Source organism: Notamacropus eugenii, chromosome 1 (assembly GCF_028372415.1).
Source record: "Notamacropus eugenii isolate mMacEug1 chromosome 1, mMacEug1.pri_v2, whole genome shotgun sequence".
NCBI classification, from domain to species: domain Eukaryota; kingdom Metazoa; phylum Chordata; class Mammalia; order Diprotodontia; family Macropodidae; genus Notamacropus; species Notamacropus eugenii.
In genome coordinates, this window is record NC_092872.1 from 470,417,325 (window position 1) to 470,444,536 (window position 27,212).

Genomic DNA, 27,212 nt, shown 5'->3' on the forward strand with positions numbered 1-27,212 from the left:
TGTGTGTGTGTGTGAGAGAGAGAGAGAGAGAGAGAGAGAGAGAGAGAGAGAGAGAGAGAGAGAGAGAGAGAGAGAGAGAGAGAGAGAGAGAGAGAGAGAGAGAGATCTCCTGTATGAGTATAGGCCCTCAGGCCCTCAAATAGTGCCTGGATTCCATCTGTTTGGGATGTTGGAGATGTTATGGACTATTCTAGACCTCTTCTTAGATTTTGTGATTTGAATTAAATGATGTTTTAGCAGAACCCATACAAAAAATATAAACTACATACTATTGGGGCCTGGATTATTATCATGAACTCCAAGTTTGCACCCAACCCATGTTACATTGAATAACCCATCTCTGAGGTGTTTCAGACTTACTCCCTTGTGAACAAAGGCAGAAAAGATTAAGTTAGCTTTTGAGGGAGAAAAAAGTACATTTCAAACCCTAGTGGGGAAATTTCATCACCACATATTCCAAAGGCATCTGTTTTCCTTTTAACCTGGAAAAGTTCACGGTCTTCCTGCTAACATTCTATCTATCATAGGTGCATTCTTAGGCCTCACTCTGGTCCTGGATATCAGTTCTCTTTCAAGATGCTAAAAAAGAAGATAAAATGAGTAACAAGTCGACTGTGGTTTCTAGTTTGTTTCTGTTCAGCAGCTCTTGGTATTGTGAATAGCCACTTCTCAGAGACAACTGAAAATTCAGTCTCCATGTCAGCAAAACATACGTCAGCAATACAGTGGGTCTTGGGGAAAGCATAACTCTCTCAATCAACAGCCATGATGAGGCCTTGTTTAAGATTTAAATTGCTTCTGATTTCTCCTAGATAATTCTACTTTAACATTGAGAGCCAGTGCAATGGGCATTCTGCTTGGTAAGCATATCTTATGTCATCTAGAGATCATCCTTGAAAAATTGGCAGAAGGAGCCTAAAAGATAAGTCTAAGCCAATCTGATCTGATGACATAGATTAAGAGAGTCTAACAGCAATTCTATAGCTGAATAAAATGGGGGAGGATGGTGGGGCTGAAGGTGGGAGATAAACGAGTGAGCCATTCATTTACTGCAATTCCGCAAAACTTCCTTATCACCTTGCTCTGCCCTTAAGTTTGAGTTTTGGTAGTGAGTATGCTTTATTTTCTTTCCATTAGCTGTTATTAAAGCCCTTTCTTCCTGTCCACATCTTTTTTTATTCATGACATCTACTTCTACCTTGAATGAGCCAGGAGTAAGTAAGCCATGGGCTTTACCATGGGCCAGGAAAATTTTAGTGTGTGGAGTTGAGATCTACAGAGACTGAATAGTAGAGAGACCAGAATGGGCTACTACTCTGATAACTCTGGGATATGGCCCACATTAGAGAGAAAACAGAAAATGGCAAATGGGACTAGACGAGAGCCGCATCCCCTTTCTGCTTAAATTTATTCCTTTAGAGCATTCAATTGACAAGGCAGTGTGGTGTAGTGAGTACAGGTAGGGCTTCATAGCCAGGAGGAGCTGGCTTCAAATTCTGTTTCTGACACATAATGACTACCTGACCCTGTCATTTAATCTCTAAGTGGTCTGAGAAACTCTCTAAGACTATAAGTTGAAGAGAAGGGGCTAAACTTCTTTGGCTGAGGGAATTTCTTCACCTGGGAATTCCCTAGTACACCAACGAAATCAGAAATCTGAGCTCAAGTACTATTCATTTGGTTCACCTATTCATTCAGAATGTACTCTAATATTTTATCACGTGCCTTTTATGTGCAGGACACATGTTTAAAGCACTGGGAAAACGAAGATGAAAAATCACAAAGTCCTTCCTTCAGGGAGTTTATAGTTTACTTGAGGGATAAAATAGGCACATAAATAAGTATAATTCAAGAAAGTATGTAGGGTATGTGTGTTTCTGTGTGTGTATGAGTGTGTGAGAGAAGGAAAGACAAAGAGAGAGAGAGAGAGAGTGAGAGAGAGAGAGAGAGAGAGAGAGAGAGAGAGAGAGAGAGAGAGAGAGAGCGCTCATGGAAGCAGTGGGTCTTGAATGAAAAGCAGAATTTCAATGGGCTGACATAAGGAAGGTGTGCAATACAGGTATTGGAGGACTGTCTACGCAAAGGCTGGAAGTGATATATTAAGATCACCGAACTGTTAATTGCCCTGTTTCCCTGGAATGTGAGCTAAGTGAAGAGGAATAAAGTAAAATAAGACTAGAGAGGCAGATTGTAGAGAACCATAGATAGATGATTTGGAATTTACATTTTATTCTTTGGGTAATAGGGAACCACTGAAGGCTTTTGAGCAAGGTATGTACAAGGACTGATTTGTACATTAGAAAAATTACTTGAGCAGTGATCAGCAGGATGGGCTAGAGAAAGGTGTGCCTGGGGGCAGGGAAGGTGCATTAGAAGTACTAGTACAAGAATACAGATTAAAGGAGTTGAAAAACTATATGGAAGTGATTGCAGTGGAATGGAGAGGAGGGGATAGAAATGAGAGATGTTATGGAGGTGGGATTGATGGAACTTGGCAACTCTTTTGGATATGGGGAATGAGGAAGAGAAAAGAGTCAAAGATGATTCCAGCGCAGCAAAAATCCATCTTTGTTCACTCATTCATTCATTCATTTGTTCATTCATTCGTTCATTATGTGCTAGTAGTGTGTCAGGTACTGGAGATGCAAAAACAAAACAAAATATCTCTTGCCTTTGGGAAGCTTAAATTCTACTAGGGAAGGGGAAAATATACACATAAAATTAAGTATTAAATAGGTACACAGTAAATGCAAAGTAATTTGTTCTAAGTACTATTATAAACTGGGGAAATCATATGGAACTTACAACCCATGACACAAAGAGACTCTACAGATTGGAGGTGACAGAAATTTGCAAAAACTGAAGAAGCCATTTGTCAGTCAGTATGGATTGTTCTCTTGGCCCAGTTGTAGGAAAGATTATTTGACCTTAAAATAACCTAAAATTAATAATGACTCAGTCTCTCTGTTATTATGAATAACTTCTTCAAGAATTCAACTGATTATAAAGATGATATAAAAGGCGGAAGTCCCAAATTGAAAAATTTCATTGAAAGGTCTTTGGTAATAACTTCAAAATAAAAGAATATTAGTGGTGGTAGAAAATATTACAAAAATTTTGAAAAACTACATAAGGCCAAATTAATGTTTGTTTCTATGAATTCTAAATTTATGATAGGTTTGGGTCACTCATTATGGCCATGAAAAAAGGGTACGGTGAAATTGCTATTATTCAGAATGACCATGGAATGGAGGATTTCTGGTTAATAGATTCCCCAAAATTCTTCTACCCTCTGTTGTTGGACATAAAAAAAAATTTTTAGCCTATTTTTCAACCTCAGAAAAAAGAGCTTAGCAAAAATAATGGAATCTTATTTTGGTGATGAGACTTCTTCTAGGGTTATCGAGGCTATTTACTTACTATCTCTGAGTCTTTCTTTCTCTGATGGAGAAGGGGTGGATGATCTCTAAGACATTTTCTAGCCCCCAGATTCTATGACCTTAACTTGAATTTTTATCACAAAATCCCATAATGTTGAAGACGTAACAAAAATATGTATTGAACATGGGCTATCACTTAAGAAATATTTAAGTGCCTAGTGTGTGCCCTGTATATATCTTGCAAACTTTGTCCTAAAAATAGACTGTGCAAAAACATTCCAGTTGATTAAAGTTTGTCTTTACTATACTTCCACAGAGACATTTTTTTCAAGGTTGTAGAAAAGTCTTGTTCACAGAGAGGGAATCTTATTGAAATATTTTAAGAGGGGGACAAACCAATCAACACACATTTAATAAAGTCTACTATGTTGTAGGCAATGTGTTTAAACAATGAGGATCTAAATATAAAAGTGAGACATTTCCCTCAAGGAGATTATACTTGAATGTCCAAAAGGAAATTTAAAAATCCAGTCATTCATTCAGTGATTTCCAAATATCAGATGTTTTACACAGTGTAGTCCAAACCTGCAGATCATTGACATTTCATCCAGATGCTTTGGCAACAAAAGTAGAGCCCCTTGTGAAGTAAGGATAGGGTGAGAGGTGGTTTCTATTGGCTCAAAGAAAACCAGTTTTGTTGGTGGGGAAGTGTTTGTTTTACAAGCTATAGTAATTTCTCTCACCCATTTATCCTTTTCAACACATACCCTCATTTCCTTGTAACATGAGAAGGTCTGTATATTCTTTCATACGTGTATTAAAGACTTTTAAAGACTTAGAACAAGAAACTAGGACCTAGTGATGGCAAAATATTTGCACATTTATTTTTTTCTTGCATTAAATCAGAATTATGAACATTTCCAAAATAAAGGAGGGAAGGGTAAAATTAAATTTACAGTGACATTCTTAAGGTAGATGAATGGAGTTTTCCAAGCTCCATGTTTTTCTTCTCTGGAATAATTTTGGGAAATCTTTAATGGATAGTTATAGAAATAACTGCTTTATTAGGTGGATATATATATATGTAATATATATACATGATATACTTATTTCGTTTTAGGTAAAGATCAAGTCATAAGATTTGGAGTCAGGATGATTCTAGCTCTGCAACTTACTATGTGTGTGAACTCTGGAAAACTTTGATAAAATGAGAGAAGTATGGAATAATGGCGAGAGTCCTGAACTTGGGGTAAGATCTGGGTGCAATTCCTGCTCCTAACACTTACTAGTTGTGTTACTCTAGGCAAATCAGAACATCCTAGTGCTCTGAGCCGTTCTCTAAGACAGAATTCCCAAACTTTTTAGTCTCAGGATACTCTTGATACTCTTAAAAATTATTGAAGACTTCCCCCCCGCAAAGAACTTTTGCTTATGTGAGTTATATATTTTGATATTTACCACATTAGAAATCATAACATCCTAGTATTATTATGAAAATAGTTTCAAATTCATGGACTGCCTGAAATGACCTTGGAGACTCCAAAGGGTCCCTGAATGACACTTTGAGAACCACTGCTCTTGGATTTGATTTTTCTGGGGGTGGTGGTGGTGGAGGGAGTTCCCATCACACACTGGGAGTTCCTATCTCTTAAAAAATGAGGAAATTGGGTTAGATAATCTCTAAGGTCCCTTTTGGCTGTAACTTCAATTATAGTAATTTCTATTTTTGTTTGTGATTCTGCAATGATAAGATATATGATATTAGAGTAAATGACTCTTGCACTTGATTTTGTTCTATCTCAAGATGGTATTTTAACTCAACAAACCAGGATAAATGTATTTTTAAGGCTTCCCCATATTTAAAATAAAATTAAATAACATTAAACAAGACTAGAAATGTACAGTTGAGCACCTGTATCCCATTATCTATTGCCTTTTGGATATTTTAAACTGGAAGTCCTGTAGACATCTCAAACCTAAGCTTTCAAGTGCAGAACTCATTATTTTTTTCTTCCAAATCCAATCCTCTTCCACTTCACCTCCCGCTTCAAACGTTTCACCATTCTTGAGGTTAACCAGGTTGGTTAACACTGGGAGTCATCTTCAACTCCTCCCTCAAATTTACTTCCACATATCCAGTTTCCAAATCATGTCATGCCTCACAATATTTCTCATATATTACCTCTTCTCTCTATATAGCTACTGCTCTAATTCAGGCCCTTATCACCTTTTCAAACGAGATAATGTAAAGTATTTAGCATAGTAGCTGATTCATAGTAGGTGTTATAAAATGCTTAGCCTCTTTCTCCTCACTCTCCCTTTCAAATAGCCTCCTAATAGGTCTCCCTAACTCATCTTATTCAATTACAACCCATCCTTTACACTGTTACTGAAGTGATTTTTCCCACAGAATAGATTTAACCATGCATTCCTTCCCCAATAAGATCCAATGGCTCCCTATTACCTGAAAGATTAACTATAAACTCCCCTGTTTTGTACTTAGAGTTCTTCCAACCTGGCCCAAGTCTGCCTTTCCAGGTGTCTTATATTTTACTCCTCTCCATGAACTGTACAATTCAACCACACTAACTTTATTTCTACTTCTCACTCTCAACATTGCATCTTTGGAAATCCTTGATTTCCTTCAAGACTGACCTCAAGTGTCATCTACTACAGGAAGCCTTTCCTGGTCCCACCGGCTATTAGCGACTTCACCCCTACACTTTGTATGTGTTTTTTATACGTTCTTATACATGTTATCTTCCCTATTAGAAAATGAGCTTCTTGAAAACTTTTTGTCTTTGTAGGTCCATAGCCTATAGGAATGCCTGCCACATAGCAGACAATAAGTACTTGTGTATAGATGAATTGGTTGAAAGTAAATATTAAGGTGGCTATACAGAGATACTATCTGTTAGGCTTTCATTGACCACTCAAAAGCAATACATGAAAATTCTCAGACATAGAACAGAGAAAGTTGTGGAAATATTTACTTTACAACAAAATGCCACATAAAATATATTCTAAGTTAATTGGTGTGTTTTGTTTTCACATGACAAACATTTGCAAATTATTTCTCACTTTGTGAGAGTTCTCTTGTGACAAAGTAATATAGTTAAATAAAACAAATTATATAGTGACATTATCTGAAAAAAATGCAATTTTTCACATCTGTGGTATGCTCACCTCTCTATTTAAAAAAAATAACAGAAATCCATTTTCTCACCCTCTCATTTTCGTAAGTCACTGAAAAAAGAAAAGAAAAAAAATTCCTTGTAACAAATATGCATAATTAAGCGAAACAAATTCCCTCAATAGCTGTATTTCATATACGCATAATATATTATCATATCATATCACATCACTATCATTATGTTTTATATGATTATATTATGTATATGTATGTATGTGCATATATATACATGTTTGTGTGTGTATGTATATGTGTGTATATATATATATATATATATTCTGTTCCCTAAATCTGTCACCTCTCCATAATGGACAGCATGTTTCATCACCATTTATCTTGTTTGAATCTCACAATAACCCTATGAGGGAGGCATTACAAGTATTATCGTTCCAATTTTACAGATAAGAAAACTGAGGCTTAGAGAGGAGCCCATCGACATACAGCTACTGTCCCAGACAGAATATAGCTCTGCATTTTCCAAGTCCAGCACTGTGTGTACCTTCAATGCTCCTACTTTTTAACTCTCCTGAAGACTAAGCTAAAAGGAAAACATAGACTTCATTTTCTCTCAGAATCTTTTAAGAAACATGATAACTGTAAAAACAGCAGATTTATTTGTTAATGTGTGTATAACATTGGTATTGATTCTAGGCTGACAGTACAATTATTTATTTTGACACTGCAACATCTTTAGTGAGAAAATCCCAGTGCTCAGGTGCCCTGCGCTGTTCATTCAGGCAGAGAATTCTTGTCAAATATTTTAATGAGAGGAAAAGCATGGCAGTCAAGATTAAAAGCCAAGGTGACCTTTAGCTGTGCAAAAACAATGTGGATCCCCTTACAATCTTTTATAAGGTCATCCTATCCTTTAAAAAAATTCATCCTGTCAAGGAGAGATGATAATAAAGTAGACAATTTGGAAAGCATCTTAAAATAATCATCCTTCTAAAAATTAAACTTCCATTATTGCATGCATTTTTAATTTGCACAGGGTTATTTACCTACTTTTGTAGCTTCAGAGAAATGAGTCATATTTACAATGGCCCAATCTGAGAGTTGATCAGAAAAATTCGTCCATGTAGAGTCAAAAGACCAGAATTTGGGTCCCAACTTTATCATATGTTACTGTGGGATTCTGAAAAATCACCTCACATCTTTAAGCCTCAGTTTTCCTGTCTGACAAATGAGAGTCATAGTACCTGCCATATCAACTTCAGTGTTGTTGGGAGGATCAAATTAAGTCCTGTCTGTGAATCATCATCATCATCGTATATTTTCAGTGAGCCTCCAGAAGGTAAATATATAGCCTAATACTTTTATTCAGTCACAAAATGTTTTAAAGTATGCATCTGTGTAATAATCTGCAGAACATTAAAATTTTTTAAAAAATAGTAAAATAATAACTTGTCTCAGGATAGTTTCTATATAAAATCCATCAAACAAGATGTGAAAACTTATTTTCTATAAAAATAACCATTATAGGGATAGGGATTGGACTTGCCATTTCATTGATATAAGTAACTCCCTGGTAAGAAAACTTCTCTACCAATGCAGGTGGGTGCCTTCTCTCCAGCTTATGGTCTTATGCAGTTTCCTAGAGCTAGAGTACATTGTTAAATGCTTGACAACCAATTCTCTAAGGGAAGAAAGTATGCAAAACACGCTTTTAAGTTTAATTTAATTTGTATATTAACATTTTCTCCATCACTTTCTGAAGTCTAGATAATAAGCAAAATAATAAATCAAAACTTGATTTGTAACAGTTGCCAATTTCTGAGGTGTATTTAAACGCACATGATGAAAATTTAACAGTCTGTACTTTCAAGCTGGTTAGAGCTGGCTCCAACCCACCCTTGCCTAGTTAGAGCACTCAAAAGTTGAACGATGTGCCCAGAGTCACACAGTATGTATCAGAGGTAGTCCTTGAATTCAGGTCTTCACGGTTTTGAAGTCAGCTTGAAATTCACTACATCATGCTGACTCTTAATAATATAAAAGTCACCACTACTACCATTACTACTATACCTTAAAATATCCCTGAGAATTCAACAACTAATCTATACTGGAAATGAACCATTATCACAGAAAAACTGTTGCATACAGCACTGATCTACAAACACTTAAGAGCAATCTTTTTAATAGATATCTTTGAGGTACGTGGAACAAAATGCTTTCAAAATGTAGAGACCTAGAAGAAGAGATCAAAGTCACATAGGAACAAGATGGGAATGTATTTTCCTTATCATCCTATCTGCTACTAAAGTTGTTCCCAAGATTCTTTCAGTAAGCTTACTTACACATGCCAATACTTTTATTTGAATCATTAAAAAACAATCATTTTATTCACCTGCACAGTACACCATAGAACATTAAATATAACTTGCCTCCAGACCATCTCTATTTGAATTTTATTTACAACTCCCCCCCAAACAAACAAGCCAAAACAACCCATCAAAATAAAAACAACAATAATAACTTATACTTATAGACTATTTTAGGTTTTTCAAAATATTTTATGTGCTTTATTTTTGGAGGGTTGGCAATTGGGGTTAAGCGACTTGCCCAGGGTCGCCCATCTAGTGAGTGTCAAAGTGTCTGAGGGCAAATATGAACTCAGATTCTCCTGACTCCAGGGCCGGCGCTATATTCACTGTGCCACCTAGCTTCCACAGTTTTATGGTTTTTGATCCTAATGACAAGTCTGTGAGATAGGGACTATTCTTATTTACATTTCATAGATTAAGAAAATGAGTCTTATCCCTAAACCCTTCCAAATTCCTTTAAATAATGACTAAACAAATTCTGGAGTGGTAGAATCCATAAAAAGATGGAGTGAAACAATTTTCCCATCCAAGACAACTTAGAAGGTTGACATGAAAGGCCTTTTGCACCAGGGTGAGAGAGGAACACATACCAGCACAGATTGGGCCAGAGCAAACCAGAAGCAGGCCTAGAGCAACTGAATCAGTGGCAGCAGTGGCAGTTTCCAGACCTCTCAGCCCACAGATAGTAAGGGGATCAGACAATGGGTCAGAAGGAAATTGACAGAGGTCCCTTTGCTGGCACCAGGGGCAGGACTCTGTTTCCTTACCTATACTTGAATCTGGGTCACAGTACTGGGTTTTAGAACCAGTGTGAGAAGGAGCCCTAGCACAGTAGAGCTTGTAGCTGCAAGAGGGCAGGGACCCTGGTCACAGTTCCTGGGTTAAAAAGAGTGTTTGTGGTCACTCACAAACAAGTGTAAAATACAGGAGATACAGTAAAATACAGTAATGTGTTTAACACCTTTCCCTAGATTATATCACTTTGAAAGAATCAAGAACTTAAAGGTCTCCAGAATTACCTCTGAAAATAGCTGAACAAAAAACCCTGAAGTTTGGGAAGTTGTTCCTTCCCTTTGGGGAGCTTTAGCACAGAGCTAAAAGTCAAGAAGTAAGCATGAAAATGATAAACATCAGAAAAAAATAGTCTGACCCTGGAAAGTAATTATGGTGACAAGGACAGAAGAAGACAACAAAGTCAAAATTCCTGTATTCAAAGCCTCAAAGAAAAATATGAATTGATCTCAGGCCATGGAAGAGCTCACAAAGGATTTTAAAAATCAAGTAAGAGAGGTAAAATACAAGTTGGGGAAAAAATGAGAGTGATACAAAAAAATCATAAAAAAAGAGTCAATAGCTTGATAAAGCAGACACAAAAAATACCAAAGAAAATATATTTTAAAACAGAATAGACCAAATAGTAAAAGAGGCACAGAAATCCAGTGAAGAGAAGAATGCTTTGAAAAGCAGAATTGGCCAAACAGAAAAGGAGGCACAGAAGCTCACTGAAGAAATAATTCCTTAAAAGTTAGATTTGGGCAAGTGGAGACTAACAACTTTATGAGATATCAAAAACAATTAATCAAAAATCAAAAGAATGAAAAAATAGAAGAAAATATGAAATATCTCATTGGAAAAAACAGTTTACCTGGAAAATAGATCCAGGAGAGGTGATTTAGGAACTATTGGACTAGCTAAAAGTCATTATAAAAAAAAAACCAAGACATCATCTTTCAAGAAATTATCAAGAAAACTGGCCTGATATTCTAAAATCAGAGGGTACCAATCACCTCCTAAAAGAGATACCAAAATAAAAACTCCCAGAAATATGATAGCCAGATTCCAAACTTTTCAGATCAAGGAGAAAATATTGCAAGTAGTCAAAAAGAAACAATTCGAATATTGTGGAGCCAGAATCAGGATAACACAAGATTTTGCAGTTTCTAGTTCAAAGGATCAGAGGGTTTGAAATATGGAGGGTAATCCTAGAGGGCAAAAGAGCTAAGATTACAATCAACAATCACATACCCACAAAACTGAGTATAGTCCTTTGGGGGTTGGGGGGAATGGACATTCAATGAAATAGAGGACTTAGAAGCATTTCTGATGAAAAGATGAGAGCTGAATAGAAAACTTGACTTTCAAATACAAGACTCAAGAGAAGCTTAAAAAGATAAACAGGAAAGAGAAATCATAAGGGGTATGATAAGGTTAAACTATTTATATTCTTACATGGAAAATGATATTTATAACTACTAAAAACTATCTCATTATTAGGACAGTTAAAAGGAGCATACATAGACACAAAGCAGAGGTGTGAGTTGAATATGATGGTGTGATTATCTAAAAAGATAAAATTAAGAAATGAGAAAGAAGAATGCACTAGAGAAGGGGAAAGGGAGAGGTAGAATGGGATAAATTATCTGACAGAAAAGAGTCCTGAAAGAGATTTTACAATGATGGGGAACATGAGAGCAATGAGGAAGGGAACACATGAACCTTACTTTAATGGGAATTGGCTCAAAGAGGGAATAATATACATACACAGGTAAGTGTAGAAATCTATCTTATTTATATATGAAAGTAGGAAGGGAAGGGGATAAGAGAAGGGGTGGAGTTGATGGAAGGTAAAAGGCAATAAAGGGGGAGGTAAAAGTCAGAAGCAAAACACTTTTGAGAAAGGACAGGGTAAAAGGAGACTGAGTAGGATAAACAGGTGGAAAATAGAGGAAAATACATATTGGCAATCATTACTGTGAAAAAAAAAATTTTTACAGTGAGTTTCTCTGATAAAGACTTCATTTCCAAGACATAGAAAACTGAATCAAATTTATGGAAATAAGAGCCATTCCTTAATTGATAAATGGTCAAAGGAAATGTACAGGCAGTTTTCAGACAAAGTAATCAAAGCTCTCTATAGTCATATTAAAATGCTCCAAATCACTATCAACGAGAGAAATGTAAATCAAAACAATTCTGACCTGCTATCTCACACTTGTCAAATTGGTTAATATGACCGAAAAGGAAAATGACAAATGTTGGAGGGGATGTGGGAAAATTAAAATATTAATACTCTATCAATGAAATTGCATACTATTTCAACCATTCTGGAGAGCAATTTGGAAATATGCCCAAAAGGCTATAAAACCATGCATTCCCTTTGACCAAGCAATACCACTACTAGGTCTGTATCCCAAGGAGATAAAAAAAAAAAAAAAACAAAAAGGAAAAGGGCCTATATGTACAGAAATATAGCAGCTATTCTAGTGTTGACAAAGAATTGGAAATTGAGAAGATATCCATCAATTGGGGAATGGCTGAAGAAGTTGTTGTATATGATTGTCATGGAATACTATTGTGCTTTAAGAAATAGTTAGGATGCTCTTAGAAAAACATGAAAAGACTTACATGAATGAGGCAAAGTGAAATGAGCCGAACCAGGAGAACACTGTATACAATAACAGCAATATCATATGATGATCTGCTATGAATAACTTAGCTGTTCTCAGCAATAAAGATCCAAGACAATTCTGTAGGACTTGTGATGAAAGGCATTGTCCATCTCTAGAGAAAAACCTGGTAGAGCCTGAATGCAGATGAAAGATACTTTTTCTTTGAGTTCCTTCTTTTTCATTTTTTGTGTGTTTTCTTTTACAGAATGACTTACATGAAAATGTGCTTTGCATGACAACACATGTATAACTGATGTCAAATTGTTTGCTTTTTTGGTGGAGGGGAGAGGGAGGGAGAGAATTTGGAGCTCAAAACTTGAAAAAAAAAGAATATAAAATTGTTTTTACATGTAATTTGGAAAAAACCAAAATATTAAATAATTTTTAATTGAGTCTCAGAGAAGGTAAATGGCTTGCTTGGGGCCACGTATCTAGTGAGGATTAGACATAGAGTCTCTCCTTGATTCCACATCTCAGGCTCTATCCACTCTGCCATTTTATAACTTCTAGAATTTAGAACTGGAAGGAACCTTCATTTATCTAACCTTTTCCACCACCTCCCTCCTCTTCCAGTTGACCCTCTATTAATTTAGGATGGATTAGATATGTTGGGCTATTGTGAACCATGATGCAGTCACTGAGTACAAAACACAGGCCCACAAAATCATAAAATCTATGAAGAAATAATCTTTTTTCCATTTTCAGGTTCCATATTTTACTTCCTCCTTCATGATCTAGCTTCTCCCTACTTTCCCAGGATTATTTCATGCTTTTCCCTTTTATATTGGTCTATTATATAGTTATTAGCCCAGATTTAGAATAAACACTTTTATTTTCATTCTAATGCTAGATCAAGGCTTATCAACCTTTTTGTGTGTTACAGACCCCTCTGGTAGTCTGGTGAAATCTATGGACTATTCTGAATAGTGCTTTTAAATGCAAACTAAAATAAAATAAAATAAAATATATAGGATTGAAAAGGAAATAAATTTAACGAAATAAAGATGTTGCAGTTTTTGCCCATTTAAGTTCATGAACCCCATGAAATATACTAGGTTAAGAATCCCTGATTAAGACAAAAACACTTGTTAGGAAAACGAAGGAAGTGAGAAATAACAAAATGATCCCTTACATTGTTAGAAGGATACACTACTTACAATGCACCTACAATCATGCTGTCTTTCCATCTTTGCAATAGTCAGAGAAGGGATAGTTATCCCCATTTTACAGATGGGGAAAATGAAGCCCAGAAAACAGAAGGGACATATCTATGGTCACTCTGAGAGTTAGCTACAGGACAAGGACTGGAACCCCAGTTTTCTGACATCTAGTTTTATGCTTTTTTCACAGATTCAGCCTATTTCCTAATCTGGGGCTTCAAACTCTCAGTCCCCATGATAAGGGATTAAAAGACAAACTGTACCCAGGTGATTAGGGACAACAAAAAGGGTCACCATGACTGTCTCTCAGTGGGAAATTAATCGCTTACAGTGAACATCTCTAACTTGGAAAGTCAGTCCTGAGGCAGGGCCTTCTCCTAATGTCAACCTTGCACAAACAGTGACAACAGCAATAATGAAGCTGCCAATCCTGTGGGTATGCTGGCCGCATCTGCCAGGAGCCCACCTTGTGAACTGTCAGCTGCTTAAAATGCCGATCTTGGGTCTCAGCAAGATGTCACTCGCTCCCCCAGTGCAGAAACTGTAGTGGCTGTTAACCACTCATTTATGTGAATTAGGGCCCAGGATGTTTAAAAAAAAAACCCTTCTTTTCTAAGAGGAAGGCAGGAAGGAAATAGGAAAGAAAGAAAGAAAGGAAGGAAGGAAGGAAGGAAGAAAGAAAGAATGAAAGAAAGAGAAAAAGAAAAAGGAAGAGAGGGAAGGAAAGATGGCAGGAAGGAAGGGAAGAGAATTCTTTGCAAAAAGTATATAGATACTCACTGGAGGTCAAGAATTATCATGGGTCAAGTAGCTCAGGATCAAGTAATCTTATCATTTTCTTTTCAGAGACCATGTGCTGGGCTGTCTAGTGGTGTGTGTGTGTGTGTGTGTGTGTGTGTGTGTGTGTGCGCGCGCGCGCGTGTGTGTGTGTGTGTGTGTGCGCAAATGTGTGGCTTAAATATGGCAGTAGAGGCATAGAAGGAAAGAAAGACTTCTTTTTCTCTTCTTTCTTCCCCCTCCCCCACATTACCACAAGCCTTGGTATTAAGTAAAGCTGTAGTACCAGCCACCCACGTGCTACCTAAAAGGGGAAAGCAGTATCACTGGAATAGGCAGAGCTCCACACTCTAGCCTCAGGTTCTCTGGGAGATGCTCTTGTGCTTCTAAGGTGTGCTTTTACCCTGGAAGCATGGCTGTAGGGCATGCCCTAATGCTAGTTATTACCCTGTAGCTAGAAACAAGGGACAGAATCACCCCTTGGAATGTTCTATAGGATTGTTTTTGTGAGGAAAGTCCTTTGTAAACGTTAAAGCATTACAAAGAAAAGATAGTCTACCATAATTATTGTTGGTATTATCAGTCCTAATAAGAAATTTTTGTGCCTCAGGCAGGCAGGGCAGAAAAGGTGATGGGAGCTCACCTGAGGCAGGACTGCAAAAGGGGTAGAAATATGCCTCAGTTCTGTGCTATCAATGCCCTATACATTTCAACACTAGGGGCAATAGTCCTAGTTACCTCATCCTAGCTAGGACTGAGCATTATGATAATGATGAAGTTAATGATAATGATAGAATCTCTGAAATCTTTCATACCACATAATCACCATTATGGGGCGGAAGGGATCCTAGTAGGAATTAGAGCAGAGCAGAACCTGCTCTTCCCATTCTCCTAAGAGAATCTGGTCCATTCAGTCATTAAGCTGGAAACTAAACAAGCCAAGTTATGGCATGAATAAATCAAGATGGCAGATGCCATGCAGATCAGCCTTCCCTAAAGCATCAATAATGTCTCATGTTTCATGTAGAATATGATTATGACAAGAAGGAGCCTTCACGACACCAACATTCAGGCACAGGAATGACAGAAATTGTAAAGGTGCTATGTCGAGCTGTTACTATGGGTTGGATCATTGAGGAAATATAGCTTCACCAACAGTTCTATTACAATGAAGCTGGGCTATAATTCTAATTTTACTTCAAAAAGTCTTCCAAATCTTAATAGGTTTTTTTTAGCTATTTTTATTCCAAGAGAGTCATTGCTACTTTTTCTAACACAGTGCATTTCTTAAACTTTCTCCAGAATAGCAATACTGCTATCAAACTTTTAGTCATAAGGTAAATTTCTTCTCTCCTATGCGTGCAAAATAGGTTAGTGTACTGAACATTTTTATTAAAATAAGGGCTTTAGAACATTATAATATAAAAAGTGACTGAAAAGTTGTTTTATTTTCTCTTTAATTGTACCTAGAAAAAGTGGGTCTATACTTTCCCCCAAAAAATTCTATAGTAATTTTAAGCTTCAACTCAATTCAACCACCATTTAAGTACAAAGGCAATCTGGTACTTTGGCAAGACCTCCAGAGAAAGTGCTGGAGTCAGAGGATGTGGGTTCAAATCCTATCTGTCTTAATTATTAACAAAAATACTTGGTAATCTTACCTTTCAGATATATTAAACTATGTTTGAGGATATCTCTTTTAAAGCAACTATATATAATATTGATACTGTGATATGTAATACATTGAAGAGATGGACATTTGAAGTCTGAAGAGGTCCAAATCCAGCTTCTGAAACTTACTATCTATATGATGTTGGAAAAGTCATTGAACCTCTTTGGGCCTCAGTTTCCTTATCTGTAAAATGGGACAATTGGATTAGATGGCTCTTAAAAGTTCCTTCCAGCTGCAAATCCATGATCTTAAGGTCATAGAATTCTAGAACATTGGAGAATATATACTCTTCATTTTATGGCAGAAATTCTTAGTTTAATATTTTTTCCCTCTGAGAAATATCCTGATTGGAAGAATAGAATCACTCTTATTTTCAAGCAAATGGAGTGGTACCATGTTCTCCTTTGGTACTTCACTGAGATCTAGAGGTGACCTTAGGTACCTGAAAGCTAAGCCAGCAATTCTGGTAGGACATCCGCTAATAGAAATGCTTCAAGCTTGGGCCAGCTAACACTCAATTTATCTTTTTTGGGGGATTAACCTAACTCACCTTACAGAAGACTATCACCAGGCTGTTTACAGAGTGATGAATTAATTATTGGGCATACCATCTTTTGAACTGTCTCCTAACTTGTAAGGGGGTTAATGGTTGTATGGCTAGGTCCACATTATTGGGAATAATGAATTCCCATGAAGTAGTTGAATTTGTAGTTATAATTTTATATAAAATATAGTAATTGGTTCCAATCCAATGGAAATACGTAGTGAGAATTCAAATGACTACTTCACAGAATTCATTATTGCACTAATTTGGACCTATAACTATAGTGGCTGAGTGAATATCCTCATCAGTGAAATAATGGATCCTTGAATTATAGATCTGGATACGACATCAATTGGTACATAATTAGCAATTAATAAATACTTTTTCATTCATTCACCTTCTTTTTGAAGTCAGAATATATGTTCAAGTTGTGACTGTGTGGCCTTAGAAAAGTCACGATCTCTCTGATCTTCCTTTCCTTATCTGTAAAATAAGGGAGTTGATCTCAATGATGTATACGGTGACTTCTAATATTCCAGGACTTTTTACAGGTTAATTGCAGTCTAATTATGTTTCCCCTGTTCCAGCTAAGGAATTACAGTCCAGTTTCAGTGTTTAAACTGTGTCTACACTTTATAAAATGAAGTATAAATCTGGTAGTTGTCTAGAAAGTTTGATCAATGTCAACAAGCAGACAGTTGCCAAACCTCTTCTTCAATTTGTGCTGAGTGGAAACAGCTTGAGAAAATCCCATGCTAGGAATATGTGTTAAAAAATTCTGAGAGAATATTTTAGCAGCTGACCATTTCGACATTTGTGAAAACAGAATCAGATCACTACTTATGAGGTAGAGAGTGAATGAATGAATGATAAAGCACTTCTTAACTGCAATGTGCTAAGTATTGTGCTAAGTTTCAGAGTAACAAGTAGAAAAAAGAGATATTCTCTCCTCTTAATGAGTTGACGATCTAACTGGAAGAATACAATGCTGGACAGATATAAAGGTCTAGAGATTCTATGGGTGAATTGAAGTATCTGCCCAGGAGGGTGAGAAGCTTGGAGGAAACTGGCCTATCACTACTGGGAAGTGTGAAGTAAGTTTAAGAGCTATAGTGGGTTGGGAATTCTGAGATATCACTGGAAGGGGTGGGGATCTTAGTTAATAATGCAGGGAAAAGAGGAATGGAAAACTGGCGAGGAGGTGGATGGATTCTGGACAGCCTTTGGTTGGAGTGAGAGAGATGCCCCATTTGGTGCTATCTCTGACCTGGACCCTAAAAGAGTCCTAGCTGGGGTGATGTAAGATTAAAAATAAAAAAATATTTATAAGGAAAAGCTTTGTAAAAAGAAAATCTTCAGTTGAAAGGCATAAAATCTTTGTTTTTTTTAATGTGTGGGATGGGGAGAAAGTATTTTTGGAGTATAGTAGAATGTAGTACATAACAAAACCATACACACATATACACATACGCACATATACATATTATTGTTGTTCAGCCATTTTAGTCATGTCCAACTTTTTGGGACCCCACTTGGGATTTTCTTGGTAAAAACACTGTGGTTTGCCATTTTCTTCTCATTTTACAGATGAGGAAACTGAGGCAAACCATGACTTGCTGAGAATCACACAGTAAGTGTATGAGGTTGGATTTGAACTCAGCAAGGTGAATCTTCCTGAGTCTAGACCTGGAACTCTATCCACTTTGTCACCTAGCTGCTTTCACGTACATATACATCCACTCATACACACAGATGCATACAAAGAGAGACAGGGACAGTGTGGCATAATGGATAGAGATCTGCCTTTTGGAGACAAGAAGAAAGACTGAGTTATGATGCATACTAGCTATGTGAACTTGGTCAAGTTACTTAAATAGGTCTCGGGTGGGGAAATCTGCAGGCTCAAGGTCACCTGTGGCCCTCTAGGTCCTCAGTTGTGGTCCTTTTACTGAATCCAAACTTTATCTGTTCTGTGAAGTTTAGATTCAGTCAAAGGACCTCACCTGAGGATCTAGAGGGCCACATGTGGCCTTGAGGCCTCAGGTTCCCCACCTCTCCTTTAGGTAATACTTTAAGCCTATTAGTTGTGGAGAATGTGCCAACTTCCATTAGTAAAGGGAATTTCCTCATACAGAAATTGTCTATACTCATGAAATTATAGATCCATTCTCTATCCCTTATATATGCATCCATCCATCCATCCATCCATCCATCTATCTATCTATCTATCTATCTATCTATCTATCTATCTATCTATCTATCTATCTAAAATAGGGACTGGATCTGTAATAAATGTGCATGTTTATGTACATACGTACATACATACACATACTCATATATACATACATATGTGTGTATATATCTGTATGAATTAAGGAAAGAAAGAAGGAAGGAAACAAGCACATATTTGGCACCTCCTATATACCTGATACTGTGCTAAGCACTTGAGAAAGACTATCTCATTTGATCCTCACACCAACCCTGGGAGGCAGGTGCTATTATTATTTTCCCATTTTACAGTTAAGGAAACTGAGGAAGACAGATGTTAAATGACTTCTCCAGAATCACACAGCTAGTGTCTGATGCCAGATTTGAACTCAGGTCTTCTTGACTCCAGGCTGGATGCTCTATCCACTGCACCATACTGATAGATTGACCATGGTCAGTCCTCCTGACTCAGAGGTTAGACTTTCTACTAAACTACAATTGCCTTTGATACACACACACAAATTCCAAATTTCATCACTTTCACTTTTCTAGAAGAGATTCTGGTCATTTCTGCTCCTATATTCCTATATACTGAAGTTCATCTTCAGTCAGATTTCTCCAGCTTTAACATGAGCTTTCCTGCTGTTTATTCATCATTATATCTATTAGGTATTATTACTGATAACTATTTTAAGAGGGTTTTTTTTAATCTGAGTATTCTAATCCAAGGTCTAAGAGGCACAGCTATCTAGAGCTCCCCATTTTCATGAAGAAATTGAATGAACAAAAATGTTTTATTTCTTTAACTCTGTGCTCTGAATTTGAGACTTCAGGAAATATGCCAGACAACTTAAATTGACTCCATTTAGATTTGTTAAGCCATCAAAAAGAAATTTTCTAAGCATGTTTTTTTAATACTCCAAAAAAGCCTTTCAGGTGCCAGTATAAAATTAGGTTTTCTATTATTGTGTTTGTTGACTACAAAATTAAACAACAGCTTTTATATTATGGTTTTTAAATCATCAACCACCCTTGACAATGAACATATTTGAAACCATTGTGAGCAGACAGAAATCTCAGATGCAGCTAGCATGATTGTTTATTTAACTATCCCCTGCTTATTTTCTGATCAAGCTTTAAAAGATCATAGGTCAAAAATCATAGAAATAATAATGTATTGACACTGGTTTCATTTCTCTCTTGTTACAAAGCCATATTCAGATATGTTAATATAAAGATGTACAATATTACAGAAAGGGCACCCCAACTGACAGTGTGATCCAGGCTGTTGAAAGGCTCAGTTATTGTAGTGGTTGTCATTCAGCTATATTACAGGGCTCTCATCGGTCTTTTTGTGTGGGAGTCTTTGGTGAGAGTCAAGTCTAAACTGATAAGGCCTTAGAGACATAATCAGTGGCCTTCATTTTCCATTGACAGCACCAAGCAACCAATTCACAAACATTTTCATATTAATATCGAGCAATTTCCCTACATTCTAATCCATCAAAGTAGGCTATTAATCCTTGCTGTACTGTTCTCCATTCAAATGCTAACAATATTCTTCTCACAAGCTAAAACATTTGTCCTACAGCCTCTCACACAAAGACACTGCTTTGTCAGCAATGATTGATCAGAGTGCTAATAGGAAGGATGCAATGTAAATTATATCAATGATACTGTACATATGTAGAGAGGAAAATCTTTTTAAAAGATCATTTGTATGCTAAAGATAATGAAAACTATCCCAAGGTAGAATAGCCTTAATTTTCTTCTCTAAAAGAATATTCTTCATGGTGGTTAATATGGAAATCTATCATGATTTATAAAAGTACAAATGCTGTCACTGAGTTGCCAAAAATTAAAATATACCCTGGTTTTTTTAAAAAAAGGAAAGAAAGGAAGGAATAAAAAACATTGAAATTTCTCATAGGAAACCTTGTTAAAGTGTATCATAAGTACTAGATGACAATTGGTAATATTATTAAACATTAATTTTTCTTTTCCAGAATAACAGAATAATTTTGTATGGGAGAGGGGAGGCATTTCATAATTCAGGATGAAAGTAGTATAAAACTTACTACATATATAAAGGTCTACAGCATGAATTCCTGGGGTAATACTATTTAGTGTGCCACTGATGCTGTTAAGAACTAGGCCACAAATGGTAACATTGACAGTGACTAGGACCATATTATTAAATAGCTTAATTTACATTGTAAGCTCCAGACTTCTGGTAAGAGAGCTGAGTGAGTGGTAGTATCTAAGCCTAGCCTTCTATATCATGCCAGAGCAACAACTAACGTGCCAAATAAAATTAAAAGAACAATATAAATGAAAAAAAAGAAATAAATACAGAAAAACTGGGAGAGAGAATAAAGAGACAATGAGCAAAAAAAAAAAGCCCTAATATAATAAATATGATAGGGTAAAATGAAATGAGTAGAAACCTCTAGGGTGGAAATGGGGAGAAAAATAATTCTATCAAAACAACTAGAAGATCTGAGGAGAAAACACATTCATAAGTACATCCAATATGGTTGAGATATTCAATAAAAGACTTATCTATGAAGACGGAGAAAAAAATCTTTTAAAGGAGAATAAAAGCTATGAATGTGAGACTCAAAAGCTTAGAAAACATGGTGGAAAATTTAAACAAAACAATGAACTTTATGAAAAAAGAATGAAATAAATGGAACACAAAAATATAAGGATAGTAAGAGAAAGGAAAAGAATGATAAAAGCCCCATGTGCCAGACAATGTGCTAAATGCTTTACAAATATTCAGAGAAAAACCAAAAAATTGTTAAAACTAAAATGCTTGAGGTCTTTGCAGAATAAGACAACTGAAAAAATTTAGTAAAAAAAAAAAATCCGATATTTATCAGCATAGTACAAAACCATTATAAAACAAAGGTCCTAAATACCATGTCTTAGGAAATCATGTAAGTAAATTAACTAGGAGTATTATAAACATGTGACAAAGTGTAGATTGATGGAATCCTTAGGACACAATCAGAGAGGATTACCTCATCCCAAAATGTAGTTGCTATATTTCAGAGGTGCAATAAGAAAAAAAATCTTCCGAGTAACTAGGGGGAAGTAATTCACATATCAAACACACCTACAATATTATACACTGAAAACTAAAGGATATTAGCTTGAACACTAAAACAGCACAACTGACAAAAATGAGCATGTTTCCCCATGAGAGAAGGTGAATCTTCACCATGTTAACAGATGTTCTTTTATTCATATTTTTAAAATAATATTTTATTTTTCCCAATTACATGTAAAAATAAATTTTAACATTCATTTAAAAAAATTGAGTTCCAAATTCTCTTTCTTTCTTGATTTCTCCCCCTCCCTGAGATGGTAAGCAATTTGATATGTCATATATGTGCAATTATGCAAATTCTACATTAGTCATGTTTTGAAATGAGACAGAGACCAAAAAAAAAATAACAAGAAAAAATAAATTGAAAAATAATATGTTTTCATCTGCATTCAGACTCCATAAGTTCCTTTTCTGGTAGTGGACTGAATTTTTCATAATGAGTCCTTTGTAATTGTCTTAGATCACCATATTGCTGAGAATAGCTAACTCATTCACATTCATCATTGTATAATTGTATAATATCGTGCTTACTGTGTACAATGTTCTCCTGGTTCTGCTCACTTCATTTTGCATGCATTCATGATGTCTTTTGAAGTTTTTTTTTTTCAGAAATCATCACACTCATTTCTTACAGCACATTTGTACTCCATCACAGTCATATACCATAAATTCTTCAGCCATTCCTCAATTGATGACATGCCCCCAATTTCTTTGCCACCATAAAAAGAACTATTATAAATATTTCTGTACATATATGTCCTTTTCCCTTTTTAAAAAAACATCTTTCTGGAATACAGACCTAGTAGTTGTACTGCTGGATCGAAAGATAAGCATAGTTTTATAGTCTTTGGGCACAGTTTTAAATTGCTCTCCAGAATGATTAGATCAGTTCACAACTCCTCCAACAGTGCATTAATGTCCCAGTTTTCCCACATCCCTTCCAACATCCAACTTTTCTCCTTTTCTATCATATTAGCCAGTTTGATAGATATGAGGTAGTACCTCTGAGTTATTTTAATTTGCATTTCTCTAATCAAGTGTTAGAGTCTTTTTCATATGACTGTAGATAGCTTTAATTTCTTTTTTCTGAAAACTGCCTGTTATTTTATTCCTTTTTAGAAAATCAGCCCTAGGTAAAGTTTTTGATGTTTAAATTCAGCAAATAGAATTTTTTTTTTTCAAGTATAAACTTTATTGGATGCTTTAGCATTTACATTGGTTACATGAGAAGCCAAATTCTTTGCTCCTGTTGTTCTGTCCAGGACAGATAGCAAGGGCTGGTCTGCTGAAGGAAGAAAATGAAAATCTTCCTCAGAGTCTAGGGCACAAGCCTGGTTCCCAGGCCCAGAAACACAAGCTCTTTTCCTCCCAGGGCTATCTGTACCCCTGCCTTTGGTGTGGTGGACACAGTGTAGCAGCTTTATTCTTTTGCTCTCTCCCCTCCTTCCACCCCAACAGGTTACCATTGTTCTGAGTGAAGCATCTCATCGACTGAATGATCAACACAAACCTGAGTGATGAGAGACGAGAAGGAAGAGCCCTAAGTACATGGTGGAGCCCTTAGGGGAGGAGCTGACTCCACCAGGCTGAGGGAAACTGCTCCTCTATGCTAGAGGTTTTTGGATCTCAGCTGCGCTTCCTATATCGCTAAGTTCTGGGTTGGAGTCCTCCTCTGGGTTTAGATTGCTGGGGAGATCCATGAGTTACAGAATCATATTGCAGAGAGCAGTCTGTTGGGCATTGACTTTAGTGTCTGGTTTTATTGGTTTTATTGGTTTCTTGTTTTCTCAAACCCAGCTTTAAAAAAAAAGTCACCTGAGGTGATGGGTTTAGTCAGTGGGGTTAGGGTAGGGATAGGGTGGTTGACTGGGATTATGCCTGGGAAGTACCAGGGTCACAGGCTCCTCCTTCACATGAAGTACCAGGCCATCAGTCCAGAAGCCAGGGCCACAATAGCAGCAAGGATGAGTTGAAGGTTGAGCTGCCTCATTACAGCCGTGACATTTTTGAAGGGGCAGTCACTACCCTCGTGGGTACCTTGTTGAGCAGCATAGTAGGGGCATTTTCGCACATCTCCTTTCCCATCATGTACTGGGAGCTCTCCATCCTGGGATTCTGTGGCCAGCAAAGAGCCAGCCTTGTCCAGTTCATTGAAAATCTGCATGTTGTACTCGAAGGCCCTGTTAGCCTCCTCGACAATTTTCTCCTTGGTCTTCAGATCCAGGTCCAGGGCATTCATCCGAGCCCGATAAAACTGCTTGAACTGCTGGGCATTGTCTACATTCTCAAATATGTAAAACTGGGTCCCTTCTCCTGTGCTTGGCAGCTTCAGTACCCGCTGCGCCACCTTCTTCAGTACCTGGCCCCCAGAAATGTTCCCCATGTACCGTGTGTAAGCATGGGCCACTAGGAGCTCTGGCTCGTGCTGCCCCACGTGATGGATCCGGTCTACATAGCTCTGGGTGGCCTCTGAGCACTTCACTTTCTCCCTCCACTCCTCCCCAAAGAAATACTCCATGTCCTTGGTCAGTGCCTCCTTGCGGTGCAGCTCCGTGGGGAAATACAAGGGAGCAAAGGCTGGGTGGTCCTTGTTAAAGTCCATCTCCTCTTCCAGGGCTGAATACGTGAAATAAAGTGCAGTGGTAGCTAGCTTAAAGAGATCCTTCTTGATGTGACCTTTTAAGAAATCTTTGACAAACTGAGTGTTCTCTGCACGGTCATGAGACTCCTTTGTTCCTTCCTTTAGAAGCTCAGAAAGGTCCATTTGGCATGGTTTTCCCATTCGGGTCCTCCAGAGGTTTTTTTTTCAGATTCATCCATTCCATCTGATGGTGTCTCCAATTCAGATGACATTTTGGCTTACCGCAGCTCTTCAAACTTTCTTTCACCCCTCTGGTCCTGCAGGGAGACATTCAGGGAAAGCTAGTGAGGTTTTCCTGAATGTCCACACAGGATCACAGTCTCTTCTGGATTACCCATGACGCGTTCTGCTGTCCGCTGGCGTCGCCGCCTCGCCGGAGCTGCCCAGCAAATAGAAATTTTAAAAGATGAATAGGACTACATAGAGGAAAAAAAGTGTGATAAGTCAATGCTTACACAATTTAAGAAGACAAGATAACTGATCTTCAGAAATTCCACCTTGTCTGAGGGTCATTGAGAGAATAAACACCGGTAATTTGAAGGGCTAACCAGATAGATGAAAATCAGAAGGAAATAAAACATCTGAAGGAGAGAGGAAGAAGATCAGTAGAAAAAGTAAAAAAGTTTATCTGAGATTGTTCAAGGAAGTATAAGAAAGATGATATCAATAAAAGTAGAAGGTTCTTGATCTGGGCTAAGGAACAAAGATAAGCTATATGTTCCTATATTTGAGGGTAGAATTGGGATTCTTCCAGCAAAAAGGACATGATCATATCTTGTGGAGATCTTTTAAAACAAATAACAGATCAGAACTTGGTAGAAGAAAGCCAAATTTAAAAATCATATCCCTTATTAATATACTAAGCAACCATAAAAATTTTAAAAAGTTTGTGGAATATATTAGAAAGTAAACTCAGTAATCCGTTTCTAATAAGAAACATGTTTAAGATTCCAGCATGCATATAGATATAAAGAAAGTGAGTGAAAAATGTTATTATGCTTTAGCTGAATCCACAAAAGAGTAGATATTGTAATCATGATTTCACATAATGCAATAACAAAAGTAGATGTATAGAGACAAACTATAAATTACAAATTCTATTTTTTTTCTGGGTGTAGGACAGTTTTTTATTTTCTCCACAATAGAAACTGCATAACAGGAAGAGAACTTAAAGACATACATGAACAAATACAGGACACATAAAACATTCCAATAGATCACTACAATCACTGTAATTCCTGGAAAGGTAAAGTTTCTCTGTTTTCATTTTTAAATTTTTGTTTTGTTTATTTTTAATTTAATTTTATTTTCACTTTCAGATTCTCTCCCTCTCTTACTCCCCTCTCCACCCATTGAGAAAGTAAGAAATAAAAAGTCCATTACAAATATGAATTCATAAACAAGATAAATTTCAGCAATAATCGTTTAAAAAAATAAGAAGAAAAAGAAAGAAAAAGCAACATGCTTCAGTCTGCTGTCTGAGTTTACAGTTTTCTATCTGGAGGTGGATATCATTTTTCATCACAAATCTTTTGGAACTGTGGTGGGTCATTATGTCGATCAGACTTACTAAATCTTTCACTGATGATTTTATGACATTGCTGTTACTGTATAAATTGTTCTTCTGGTTCTGCTCATTTCATTTTGTTTCAGTTAACACGAGTCTTCCCAGGTTTTTCTGAAACTATCTATCCCCTTCATCTTTTCTGAGGGCACAATCGTATTCCATCACATTCATATTGCAACTTTTTTAGCCATTCTCCAATTGATGGACATCCCCTCAGTTTCCAATTCTTTGCCACCACAACTACTAGATATTTACAAATATATGGCTATAAATATTTTTGCATACATGGTTTTTTTCTTTATCACTTTGAGGTATAGACATAGTAGCAGTATGGGTCTTTGCTGAGTCAAAGGGTACACAGAATTTAATAGCTTTGGAAGTATATTTTCAAATTGCTTTCCAGAACTTTGGGCTAGTTCATAGCTCTGCCAGTCCATGTTAATACACTGACTTTCCAACATCCCCTTCAGCATCTGTCATTTCCCTTTTCTGCCATGTTAGTCAATCTGATGGATTTGAGGTGATACCTCAAAGTTGTTTTAATTTGTATTTGTTGTTGTTCTTCTTCTAAATTACATGGCTCTTAAAAGCAGCACAAATGTTGAAACTATTGATATTAAATATATCAGAACTGAGTGGCAAAATAACTAAATACTTAAACAGAAATATAAGTGAAGTACAAAAGGTAATAAGGCAATAATTGTTCTAGACTTTGGAATATTATAAGTAGAACAGAAAAATAAACAAAAGGAAATCATAGATCTGAACAGAATGTTAGAAAAACTAGACTTGAGAGTCATGTTGTAATTACCTTAGAGAATGTAACCTTTTTCCCCCAGCATTACACGTTGCCTTTACAAAAAAAATAGGCATATGTTATGGCATATGCTAGGCATAAAGAACTTATAAATAAGTGCAGAAATATCAAACACATTCTTTATGGACCACAACAGTAAAATTATAAATAGCAATATAATTATGAACAAAATATGAAGATCTAGATGGAAACAAAAAATTCTTTTAAAAAAAGAAGTTAAATAATAAACTACACAAATGAAATGAAATCGAAGAAACTGGTAACAGAAAGGCAACACATGAAAATGTGAGATGTAGCTAAAGGAGTCCTTTGAGCAAAATGTTTATATTTGAACACATATTCATCATGTGTGTGTTAGATTTGGA

General features: G+C 36.4%; 1 pseudogene; it reads right to left on the reverse strand.

The window, feature by feature from the left end:
* Nucleotides 1–23,553: 23,553 nt before the first annotated feature.
* Nucleotides 23,554–24,837, reverse strand: LOC140519336 (heme oxygenase 2 pseudogene; annotated as a pseudogene).
* Between the last annotated feature and the right edge of the window lie 2,375 nt (nucleotides 24,838–27,212).